Source organism: Leucopleurus acutus (assembly GCF_964270905.1).
Source record: "Leucopleurus acutus genome assembly, chromosome: 5".
NCBI classification, from domain to species: Eukaryota; Metazoa; Chordata; class Mammalia; order Artiodactyla; family Delphinidae; genus Leucopleurus; species Leucopleurus acutus.
Window position 1 is genome coordinate 136,867,059 of NC_139147.1, and position 12,225 is coordinate 136,879,283.

A 12,225-nucleotide genomic window follows, 5' to 3' on the forward strand; every position below is an offset into this window, starting at 1 on the left:
GTGCAAATTGGATTCAAGGCCAGGCATTTCGGTACCAGACTTTGTGCTCTAACATTTCCTTGACCTGACAATCAGTTTATGGGTGTGTTCTCAGCCCATGAGGAAAATTGATATGGACCTCCAGCCTTCCATGTGTATTAAATTCAACAGATATTTATTGAATGCCTAACACGTGCCAAGCATTTTGCTGGGTGATGGGTAGAGACAAATGTCAACAAGCCAGGCATAGATGCTGCTGTCCTGGAGCTTACAGTCTAGCCAGGTACACACATCAGATAGACTGTCATTATCATTCCAGTGTGATCAGAGCTTCAACTCCATAGGAGAAGCTGCAAGAAGGCACACAGCAGAGTTACCTAACCCTTCCTAGAGCACCAGGGGGAACCTCCAGGATAATGTGAAGACTGTGCAAGGACTTGGTGGGAATTAGCCAGGTGATGGATGAGTGAGAAGTGACATTTCAGGGGAAAGGAACAATGTGAACAAAATTCTGGAAAAAGCATGGTGTGTTCAGAGAACAAAAAGCATCTTGAATTATGTAGAGACAGTGGTCAGCAACGAGGCAGAGTAGGTAATCTTGGGAGCCAGACCCTAGACTTCAATCTTCATCTTAGGAATGGTGGCAAGGATGAAGCATTCAGGCAAGGATCTTGATCAGAACTGTTGTTTAGAAAATCACTTTTGCTGTTTGGAAAAGAGATTAGGGTTGGGTGTGGCTGGGGATCGGGAGACTGGATAGGAGGCTAGGCAATGACATGGGTGAAAGATGGGGTGGTCCTAACTCAGAGGGTGGGAATGGAAGAGAGGGAGACATGACAAATATGAGACCTCTCTATAAAATGGAATTGCCTTGACTTGGTGACTGATTGGACCTGAGGTTTGAGGAAGAGGTGACATTAAGAGTAACTCTTGGGTTATGTCTAGGGTACCTGGGCAGAGAGTGACCACATTCACCAAAATGAGGAACACAGGAGAAGCAGGTTTGGAGGGGAAAAGAGATGAAGTCATCGTTTACAGTGTCAGTGGTTTCTGAACTTTGTGTTGCCTTTCTTTCTTTTTTTTTTTTTTAATTTTTATTGGAGTATAGTTGATTTACAACGTTGTGTTAGTTTCAGGTGTACAGCAAAGTGAATCAGTTATACATGTACATATATCCACTCTTTTATAGATTCTTTTCTCATATAGGTCACAGAGTATTGAGTAGAGTTCCGTGTGCTATACAGTAGGTCCTTATTAGTTATCTGTTTTATATATAGTAGCGTGTATATGTGTTACCTTTCTTGATTTAATTTTCTCCTTCTGCTCTTTTCCTCTGTAATGGCAACTGTATTTCTACACTTGGTCCAATACATTGCTAACTTTCTCAGAAAACAGAAATATGAAAGAGCTGCTACCATCAGCATATACAAAAGTCACATCAGTGAAGAGGGAATCAGTAGCTCCTCCAGACCAGAAGCTCAGAATTCCCTAATTATGCAGATTTTCTATCAAAGACAGACATTAAATAAAAACAAACAAGTTGATGGTATTTGAAGGTTTAAATGATTTGGGGACTAAACAATAGATTTCATGTGGGTGTTGAAATAGTGGTGCATTAGAAAAAAAAGGTTTAAGTCAACACTTCTATGCCAGTCATTTTCTTAGGCTTTTAAGCAAATTATCAACAAACCTTAATAAGGAGCCCACATAGGAAAAATCCTTTGATGAACCCAAATTATAGGAGAAAAACAATGGACTTTTTGAAACCAATTCCAGAGTTAGCCTTGCAAAAAATTAAGCTCCTTTCAGCCCAACATCTGCATTTAGTCCCTCACACTGATCCTCCCCTTTCTACCCTCCTCCATGGTCTCAGTTTTTAGATGGAGGAAAATACTCATCTGTCTACAGCAAATATAGCCAGTGGTCTCCAAATCACAGACTTTGGAAGAGTGAAAAGGAAAACAAATAAGAGGCATAGAACACTAAATCTGTGACAAAGCTACTGGCCAGTGATGTTTCCTAAGCTCTGGGATTATTGACAACTATTTACTTTCTTGATTCCTCTGATCTGATTCTCTTTCTCTGCATCTTTCTGTTATGTCATCAGATATACCATAGAGGATGAGAGGCATGGCCATTCATGATGGCTCACCTTCCAATGAACCCAGTTGAAACTTCAGAATCCTTCTCAACACAGTGTTCCAGGAGTTTGCAGGCAATTGTTAGAAACTGGCCAATGCAGTGTATTAATTGATTGGCACCAATTGTTTATCCCTGCCTTTATCTATACCCTTTGTCAAGGAATTTTGCATTTCTTCCCACTTTCCCTTCTCTTGACTGTAGAATTGGACATGTAACTTGCTTTGGCCAATGGTATGTTATTAAACTGCTGCAAACAGAGGCTTGAAAAGTGCAGTTGTGGGGACTTCCCTGGTGGTCCGGTGGGTAAGACTACACACTTCCAATGCAGGGGGCCGGGGTTCAATCCCTGGTGGGGGAACTAGATCCCGCATGCATGCTGCAACTAGGAAGCCTGCATGCTGCAACTAAGAAGTCTGCATGCCACAACTAAGATCCTGTGTGCTGCAATTAAGACCCAGCACAGCTAAAAAAAAAAAAAAAATCTCAAAATTATTTTTTAAAAAAGTGTGCAGTTGTGATCACACTTCTGCCTCATTCTGTTGGCCAAACGGAATAACAAGGGCCAAGTGGGAAGAGACTGGAAGGTTACAGGGGAAAAAGTGTGGGTATGGGGAAGGCTAACAAAATCTGCCACTAACTTAATCACTGCTTTGTTTTGTTGCTGGAATTAAATAGTGGGCTGAGAAAGTATTTGGAGTAAGGAAAGGTTGGTTTAAATAAGATGGTCAGAGAGAGCTTCGCTGAGGAGTGATAGATAAAAGGTGGGAGGAGCCAAATTTGCTTAGGGCTAGAGCAAGGATGTTCCAGGTCTGAGGGCCTCTGTAGCACACACCGTGTCTTGCAAATGTGATCAGGTGGGAGTAATTATTTATATCACAGGATCATTCATTACATCATAGAGATGAATCCTGAGAGCACTATAAACATCTGGGTTCGCTAGACTAGTATGTGTCACTGCCTGAGTGAGGCATACTAGTCTATGAGAAAGCAATACAGCCAAAAGAAGAAGATGGAACTTCCTAACAGGGTTTTTGAGATGCTGAGAGCCATTGCTTCATCTTGTAATTGGAAAATGGGATGAAGGTAGATTAGTGAGGTTGGGTCCCAGTTCATCCCATTCCATGAATTGTGCAATCAGAGCATCATGGCTGACCCTAACTGCTGAGTGGAACCTGCTTGTTCTCCCTCACATTTTAGAAGTGTTTGGTTTGTGTCATACTAGGAATAAAAGAGGAAGGTGAAAGGGAAGGCTAAAATTCAATGATCCTTGCTGGAAGCACCACAGATCTTGGTTCAGCAGTTCATGGGGAATTCTGAGACTGCGTTGATGACTCTTGTTTTGCAGAAGAGACAGAGGAGAGGGAAAACAAGAGAAAAGACATTAGGAGAGATGAGAGAGTGGAAGCTGAGCCTTCTGCAGTGACTAAGCAAGCAGCTGGTGTGTGGCTGGACAGCTTGAATTCTCTGCGGGTAGATTGGTTATTTGGATGGAAGGGCATGAGTTCCTTGGCTTGGGCTTTCATTGAGAGCAGCAGGTGTTATAATGGGCAGCCGGGATCTTTTTTTTTTTTTTTTTTTGAGAGGCTGGAGAGGAAACCAGGCTTTTGTCATTGCTACTTTTGTAGCAAAACATTTTTGCTATTGTTTCTAGTACAGCCATTCCGAATCTCATCTGATGGGGTTGGACAGAATTAAGCCATTTGAACAAAATTGGGCAGAATTGCGTACTTTAGGAGGGTCACGTTTGCAAATCTGAACACTTGGATTTTGTTTTATTTTATGGCCAGAGGCTTTAAAATGAGCAGCCTTCTTTTCAAAGAACGATCATGTAAAAATGTCTTGATGTTCTTTTCTTTAAGAGAGGGAGATCCCACATTCACCTGAATTGTTATCACTGCCTCTGGCAGATTTTGGAGTAGAATCCTTTGCCAGGCATTTTTGCTACTAAAGGCAGTTATTCATTACGTTTACCTGTTTCCTATTGAAGGCTTCCTGCAGCTTACACATACTGACTCTAGCTTCAAATGGTACAGAACAAAAATTCAGTCAGTTTAAACGTGAAATGCAAGAAAGGAATAATGGAAATCTCTCCCCACACTGTCCCTCTCCCCAGCAGGTGAGGTGTCCACACTGTGACCTCCCCTGGGAAACACAGTGAGTACTTCAAGAGCCAGCTGGCTTTCCATGGGATGTGTGAGAAGCTTTCATGCATATCTCACCCTTGCTCTCTGTCAACGACCGTTTTACTGCACTGACTTTCCTCCCAGAGTCAGGTGGGAAGGATTTTCCCTGTCTGCCCTTTTGAAAAGAACACCCTCTGTAATTGGTGATGCTGTTGCCCACCCACAGCATGAGTCAGGCAAACCAGCAGAGTCTTGCTTGAGCGTCAGGATGGAAGGTCTCACTGGTTGGGTAATGGTGACAATCTGGGAACAGGCAGTGACTTATGTTGATCAGCATCTCTCTTGCCCAAACTGATGGCTGGGAAGCCAAGCCCTTGGCCCGCAGAGAGGACAGCGTGTTCCCTCTCTTGCTGGCTGCAGGGTGGGAATCGCTGCTAATCTGATCAATGCAAGCCCGTCAATCTTGGAATTATCTAAGAAAAGGCAGTTGCCTGGCACTTCCTCAGCTCACAGAGCAAAAGCCGCTATCAGTACTGCCACCAACAGCATCTAATCGGACAGAGGCATCAGAACAGCTGAATAATGTACACTCATATCTGCTGGTCCTGGAGATGTCCACTATCTGAGCTCCAGATGAAAGTGGAAAAGCACAGAAACACATAGAGGTTGATTAAGAACTCTAGAGAAGTTATTTTCAAACTTTGGTTATAGAGATTGTTAAAACACACATCCTTGGACACTTCTCTAAGAATTCTGAGTTAGTAGGCCTGGAGTGAGGTCTGAGCCTCTGAATTGCTACAACAAACTCCCAGGAGATGCTACTGCTGTCGACCAGGGGACCACATGTTGAGTTTCACTTCTCTACACTCTAGAGGATTCACAGGTTCCAGAAAGTTCCTGCTCTGCCCAAAAATGTCCAGAAACTCTGGAATTCTGTTCACTGGTCTCTGAGCTCTGGTGGGCCCACTGCTTCATAAATGGCTCAATGATTATTAGGTTCAAAGCCAAAGAAATTTGATAAACACACATCCATTAGACACCTGATATTATTCCCCAATGACAGGATTTGTCCAGTGTAGCAAGAGGTACCATTATTAGGGGTGGAGAACAGGAAAGAGAGAGAGAGAGAGAGAGAGGCAAAAGTGTTTAGCTTTTTTCTACTTTTATGTTCTACTAATGCAATGGAGTTTTAAAAAGTTCTCTCTCCCTCTGCTTCTCACAGAAAGATGTTGGTTGAAATATAAGTGATGAGGGAACCATACCCAGGCCACAATGCACTTACACCTCTCACAAATGTTGATGATTTTGAGAGGATCCCTTGATATGGAAAATAGAGGAGTGCATTGAGCCCTGCTGTGACCAGGCTGCTAGAACAGTTGACTGACTCGATAATAATTATCCCTGTAGTGTTCTCAGGTAACTATTGTGGAATTGCTGGCTCTACACTCAGATCCCCCTTCCCTCAATTAGTTTTACTCTCAACACTACTTAAACTGATTTTTAAAGAAATATCATACTCATAAGCAGAAATCAAATGCTAATGACCCTTGTTATATATATAATGACAATCCAGGTAAATAATTGTCTGTAGTTGAGGTGGGTCTCCAAAAGAATGCAAAAATATTGTTAGATGAATAAATAAGATTGGTTGCACTTTCAGACTATGCACACAGAGCAACAGATTGCCAACAGACACATGAAAGGATGCTCAACAACACTAATCATTAGAGAAATGCAAATCAAAACTACAGTGAGGTAACACCTCACACTGGTCAGAATGGCCATCATCAAAAAATCTACAAACAATAAATACTGGAGAGGGTGTGGAGAAAAGGGAACCCTCTTGCACTGTGGTGGGAGTGTTTTGATACAGCCACTATGGAGAAAAGTACGGAGGTTCCTTAAAAAACTACAAATAGAACGACCATACAACCCAGCAATCTCACTACTGGGCATGTACCCTGAGAAAACCATAATTCAAAAAGAGTCATGTACCACAGGGTTCATTGCAGCACTATTTACAATAGCCAGGACATGGAAGCAACTTAAGTGTCCATCAACAGATGAATGGATAAAGAAGATGTGGCACATATATACAGTGGAATATTACTCAGCCATAAAAGAAACAAAATTGAGTTATTTGTAGTGAGGTGGATAGACCTTGAGTCTGTCATACAGAGTGAAGTAAGTCAGAAAGAGAAAAACAAATACCATATGCTAACACATATATATAGAATCTAAAAAAAAAAAAAGTTCTGAACAACCTAGGGGCGGGACAGGAATAAAGATGCAGAAGTAGAGAATGACTTGAGGACATGGGGAGGGGAAGGGTAAGCTGGGACGAAGTGAGAGAGTGGCATGGACATATACACACAACCAAATATAAAATAGATAGCTGGTGGGAAGCAGCCGCATAGCACAGGGAGATCAGCTCGGTGCTTTGTGACCATCTAGAGGGGTGGGATAGGGAGGGTGGGAGGGAGGGAGATGCAAGAGGGAAGAGATATGGGGACATATGTATATGTATAATTGATTCACTTTGTTATAAAGCAGAAACTAACACAACATTGTAAAGCAATTATACTCCACTAAAGATGTTTAAAAAGAAAGAAAAAAAAAAGGAACAAACTCTTATCTTGCCTGAGTATGCATTTCTCTGTCTAGATCAATTGTGGAAGTGCGTGTATGTGTTTTCAAATCCCACAACAAACCAAGAGAACCTTGATTGGATCATGTATTAGAGTGTTAGTCAGGATAGGCTTGGTAATTTTGCAGTGATAAATGCCCCCCCAAATCTCAGTGGTTCACACAACTCGCCCAGCAGTGGTCAGCTCTTCTCATTAGAGTCATTCGGGGACCAGGCTGATGGACAATCTACCTTGATGTGTGTGGTCTGTATTAGAAAGACAGGGAAAGGGCAAGGAGCAAAGGCTTACAATAGCAATTCAGTGATTTGTCCCAAATGTGACACAGGTCATTTCTGCCCACAATCAACTAGCCCCCTGGCAGACCAGGAAGTAATCATGACCTTGCCTATCTTCAAAGAGATGATGAAGCACAAGTTCCCATGAGGGAAATTGGATCTTAGTGAACAGTAGAACAGCTGGCCTCAGGTGGAATCTGTACAACAGCTTGAATCTGGAAGCAAAGGAGATGGGAATTCTTTGTCTAACGACTACAAATGCATGTCAGTTCCATGGCATGAATCCAGGCCTGACTAGAGCCGTCTCTTAGAAAAGGTGAGATCTTTTTGCCGAAAATGGTGTCATTAACAGTTAGAGCAATCACTTTAAGATAAAAGATTTAGACCACCAGTTTAAACCTCTTGTTCTACTAGTCTATGAGATGTGGTGGGAATGGCACTGCTGGGAATGAGACCATGATTCCTAGCCTCCTATCTACCACCCTGTAACTGTAGAAAAATTGTCTCATCACCTCCATATATGAAGTGGTTAGACGAAAGTGTTTCTCGGCTTCCTTTCAGTTCCAAGCTTCTGTAATTCTATGAATTATAATCTTTACTTGGATTTTTCTAAGACTGACCAGAATATGGTGTGGTGGAAAAAAGATATGAGAAATATTAATGATAATAGTGCTGGCCTTATAATGGAGCATATATAAGTTATGTAATGAGTTCCCTTTAACATCCTGCATATTTCTCTTTGGTGCCAGAGTTGAGTTATTACCCCCAAACCAACTGAAATGCCAAGATTCCAGTCTGGATGGAAGTCCCTTGCGTAATGCTGAGAGGGAGCAGAGCAGTAATGATTAATTATAAAGGACAGGGACTCTGGCTTTTCACCTGCCTGGTCTCTGTAGTTTTCCTGTCTATTCAGATCAATGGTTTGCTAATTACAAAATGTCTTTGAAGACTCCAGCATACTCTCTGGTGATTCATGTTTTTGCATTGATTTTCACATAAGCTGAGATGCAGTTGCACCATTTAAGCACTTGGAAATTGGTCATCAATGAACTATTTTGGACTTAATAGATTTGATAAAACTTGAAGACTCTTTATGTTTTGATTTTTGAATTATACTACCTAATATAGTGGGAGCTGAGGCTTATATCCTACTAATCTATGTTTACAAAGAAATCCAGTAAGGATAGGGTCTGATTTATGGCTGGACTTCTATAGGCAGCCCGAGATGAAATGAAATCTAAAAATTAGTTTGGTTTGTCCCAGGCTACTTATTCAGAGAACATTTATCCTACTTCAACCTGAAGTTGGCCTTCCTAGTGAGGTGATTTTTGTTTGAAATGGGGAGTTCTCTGCACTATGATTGGACCTCAATCACCAAACCATAAACCATATTGAGTTCTTTAGATCATAAATGTTAATTCAAGAAAAACTTCAGTCACTAATTGATGTAACAGATACCTGGAGTGAATCTCTAAAACAATGTTTTTTTATATTTTTTTGAGTACTGGGAAGCAAAATATACTTGATAAATGTGGAGCTTGATCTAGCTGAAGTGAGGCTCCTGGTTGAGTCCTCCAACTCCAAAGCCTTCTTCTGATCTTCCCAGGTTGCCCTTAAGGCAAGTTGGTGGCATGCTAAGGAACACATTTAGTAACTCATCCAGAATCAATAGTCTTACTGCTTTGGAATTGCACTTCAGCATATTGGTCAAAGGCCTGGACTTTGGAGGCCCTATCTTGAGACCTATATCCATTTTGAACTCTGCCATTTATCATAGGTGTCATCTCTAATCTCCTTAATCCTGCTTCCTTATATACAAAATAGTGATAATTATACCTAACTTAAAAGAGCTCTCCTGAGGAGAAAATAAGGGTAAGGAAATTAGCAAGATGCTTTGGCATGTAGTAAGCACGCAATAAATGTTAGCTGTGTCTCCTTCTCTTAATAAGCCACATGTCTCACTCAGGGCTCCCAAGTGTAATAAACTAATAAGAAAATTATAGCTGGTTTTACATCCTAAATTTAAGAAATAATTCATATGCAAAAGAAAAGCATCAACACAAAAGAACTAAATATAACGGATGAAACATTACTTCATTCATCAAATTTATTCCTTATTATGTAACTTGTGTCATTTGTCTGAATATCCCCAAATCTTCCAGTATTGGGGGCCACTCTTTTTTAGTTGCTTAAATAAAATAATTTGAAACCATCCCATGAATACTCAAGTCCCCCAATGGGGATTCTTGGACTTTGATAATTTCTCCTAAATAAATCTTATTTTATTTCCTGCTTCTACTGAATTCTTCAAATCCTTCATATTTCTCCTCTTGTCCTGGCTATCCCTAAAGCATCACCTATGCAAAGCAGATGTGTGAATGCATGGAGATAGTGCAACACAACCATAAATTTAAAACCATGCCCTATGCATCCTTATTCCTACAAGTCATTACTTACCCCCTGTGATGTATGGTACATGTCAACTTGGCTAGTTATTCAATCAAATACTAGGTATTGCTGGGAAGGTATTTTGTAACTGTGGTTGACAGTGATAATCAGTTGAATTTAAATAAGGGAGATTATCCTCAATAATGTGAGAGGGCCTCCTCCACTCTCTTGAAAAGTCTTAAGAGCAAAATGGAGGTTTCCCAGAAGAAATTCTACCTACAACTGAGATATCGGCTCCTGCCTAAGAGTTCCAGCCTGAGTACCAGTCCTACTCAACAACTGTGTAAGCCAATTTTTTGAAATAAATAAATAAAATCTATCAACTTATCATCTATCCATCTATCTATTGTACTGCTTTTGTTTCTCTGGAGAACACCAACTACCAGTACTGGCCCCACTCCCACTTGAAATTTCCCACCCATCTTATTTTCTCTTCTAAAGCAGGTTTTAGAGAAAAAACTGATGGCAATAATTTGTAACACTTATTATTATGAATAATACTGGCTACTATTTAGTCAACACTGGTGTGAGTCAGACAAGTGTTTATTCCTGTACCCTGCTGCCTACCTCTATTCAACCACCTCTCTGTGGGCTGGTAGTACATCAAGATCACATCAATTTCAACCCGATGATACAGTCTCAAATTGTCAGGATTCCCTACCCCAAACAACGTCCCCAAGTGCACTGGTCCAGCAATTGAAACTCTACACATTTCTTTGGACAAAGGTCTAGTCATAGAGAATCTTTTGGTGGAAACAACATATGAGGGAAGAAATAATATGTCAGCTGCTAGGTCATCGAGTATTTTATCAAAATTCTCTTGGTAGGCATAAACAATGACCCATATTTTTAATGAGTACCGTCTTGAAAATTGTCCTCAGGGAGCAGACCTGGATGCAGTTCCCCAGCTGGGGGCTGCTGGGCACCTGCAGGATGTGGTGGAAAAAAGTGAGAAGAAAGGTGGGAGGTTGCCAAAGGAAACACTAGCTCTTTCACACTTGAACTGGTCCCAGTCACACCTACTCCCTTTACGGGAGGGTTTTCCATTAAACAGTGATTGTGATGATTGGCAGGCAGACTGGGTTTGGATGCAGGTAGATTATCAAAGATATTTTTTCCCTGAGAGCTCTCCCCTCTCCTGCACTGCAGAATCATTTCTCTGCCCCTGCCTTCTTTCTCCAGAGCCTCCCCGGAAGGCAAAGATGATTATCTTCCAGTCTAATGTTAGTTCCTGCAATTCTTCCTTTGACCTCATTGTCTGCTCTTGCTTTTTTGAAGACCTTTTTCCATCTGTCTTTCCTCCAATCTTGGGTCTTCCTCTTGTAGTCTACCTAAGTCTCCTCCATCCTAACAAAAGCATTCCCACATCCTGCTGCCTCTTCTCTTAAAATGTCACTGTAAACAAGGTCTTTATTTTCTGTTTCCACTTCTTCACTGTCCTTAACTCAAAACAATGCAATTTCTGTACATCTCATTGTATTAAGACTCTCCAGGAATCCTTTAAACCAGTTGATAAAAGCAAGAGACTTTTTCAGTTTTCATCCTACTTGGCCTCTGATGAGCACTCAGCACGGCTGATCACAGGGGACTCAGCGCCTATTTTCAATCTGGCATCCTTGACACTTGCTGATATTTCTTCATCTCCTCTTTAGTGATGACACTTTCTCTTCCCACCCCCTAAATGTCAATTTACTCAAAGATTTAGATCTTACTTTTCTGTAATTGTATTGAATCAAGATGTATTCCTCCATCAAGACTTTATTATCTCTAAATAGACAAGTCTCTTACTACTGGTCTAGGATACTCTCCTACATTTCATTTCCATAAAATTAGCTGGCTGCCTACTGGTTGTTTCTACTTGTAAGTTTTTCTACTGTAACACACTTAGAATATCTTCAAACAAAGGTCTTATCCATATTCACAAACTAGTATCTCTTTCCCACATATTCTTATTTTGCACCTAGGTACTGGGTTTACAAAACTTGAAGTTCCCCTATCCATACCTACAAAATAGTTTTGAGTCTTCCCTCATAATGACTTCTACAGCATGTCCTTTTATTGCATTTCCCACCACAACTGCATCTCCAATCTTCAGCATCTAGATCTATATTATAACCCTCCTTCTCGCTGATCTGTCTGACAAATTGGTGCCCAAGAAAGTATGTTTATCATACCATGTTTTTGGCCAGCTATTTGCGCCTCTACAAGAAATGGTTAAAGAATAAGGTCTAATTTCCTTCCCATTATATTCAGGACCCTCTCCCATTCAATCTTAATCTTACTGTCTAAGCATCCATGTACAGCGATCCTAATCATTGGGTGACGTGTCATTACCTTGCATTCCTGCCTCCAAGGGTGACATTTTTACTTCATTGGAACACATTCCTCCTGCTCTTTTTCCTTGCCCACCTTTGGTACCCACCACAAATTTTGACACTTATTAGTCTGCTATAGTTGCTAATAAATCCCATCTTTTCTGAATTTCTGAAACATTTATAAGCACAAAAGTGTCTTTATCTAAATATATTTATGCCAATATCTGTCTTGCTGAGCAGACCTTAAATTCTTTTAAAGTCAGGGACTAGTTCTCTGACTCTTAAATCCTTGTTA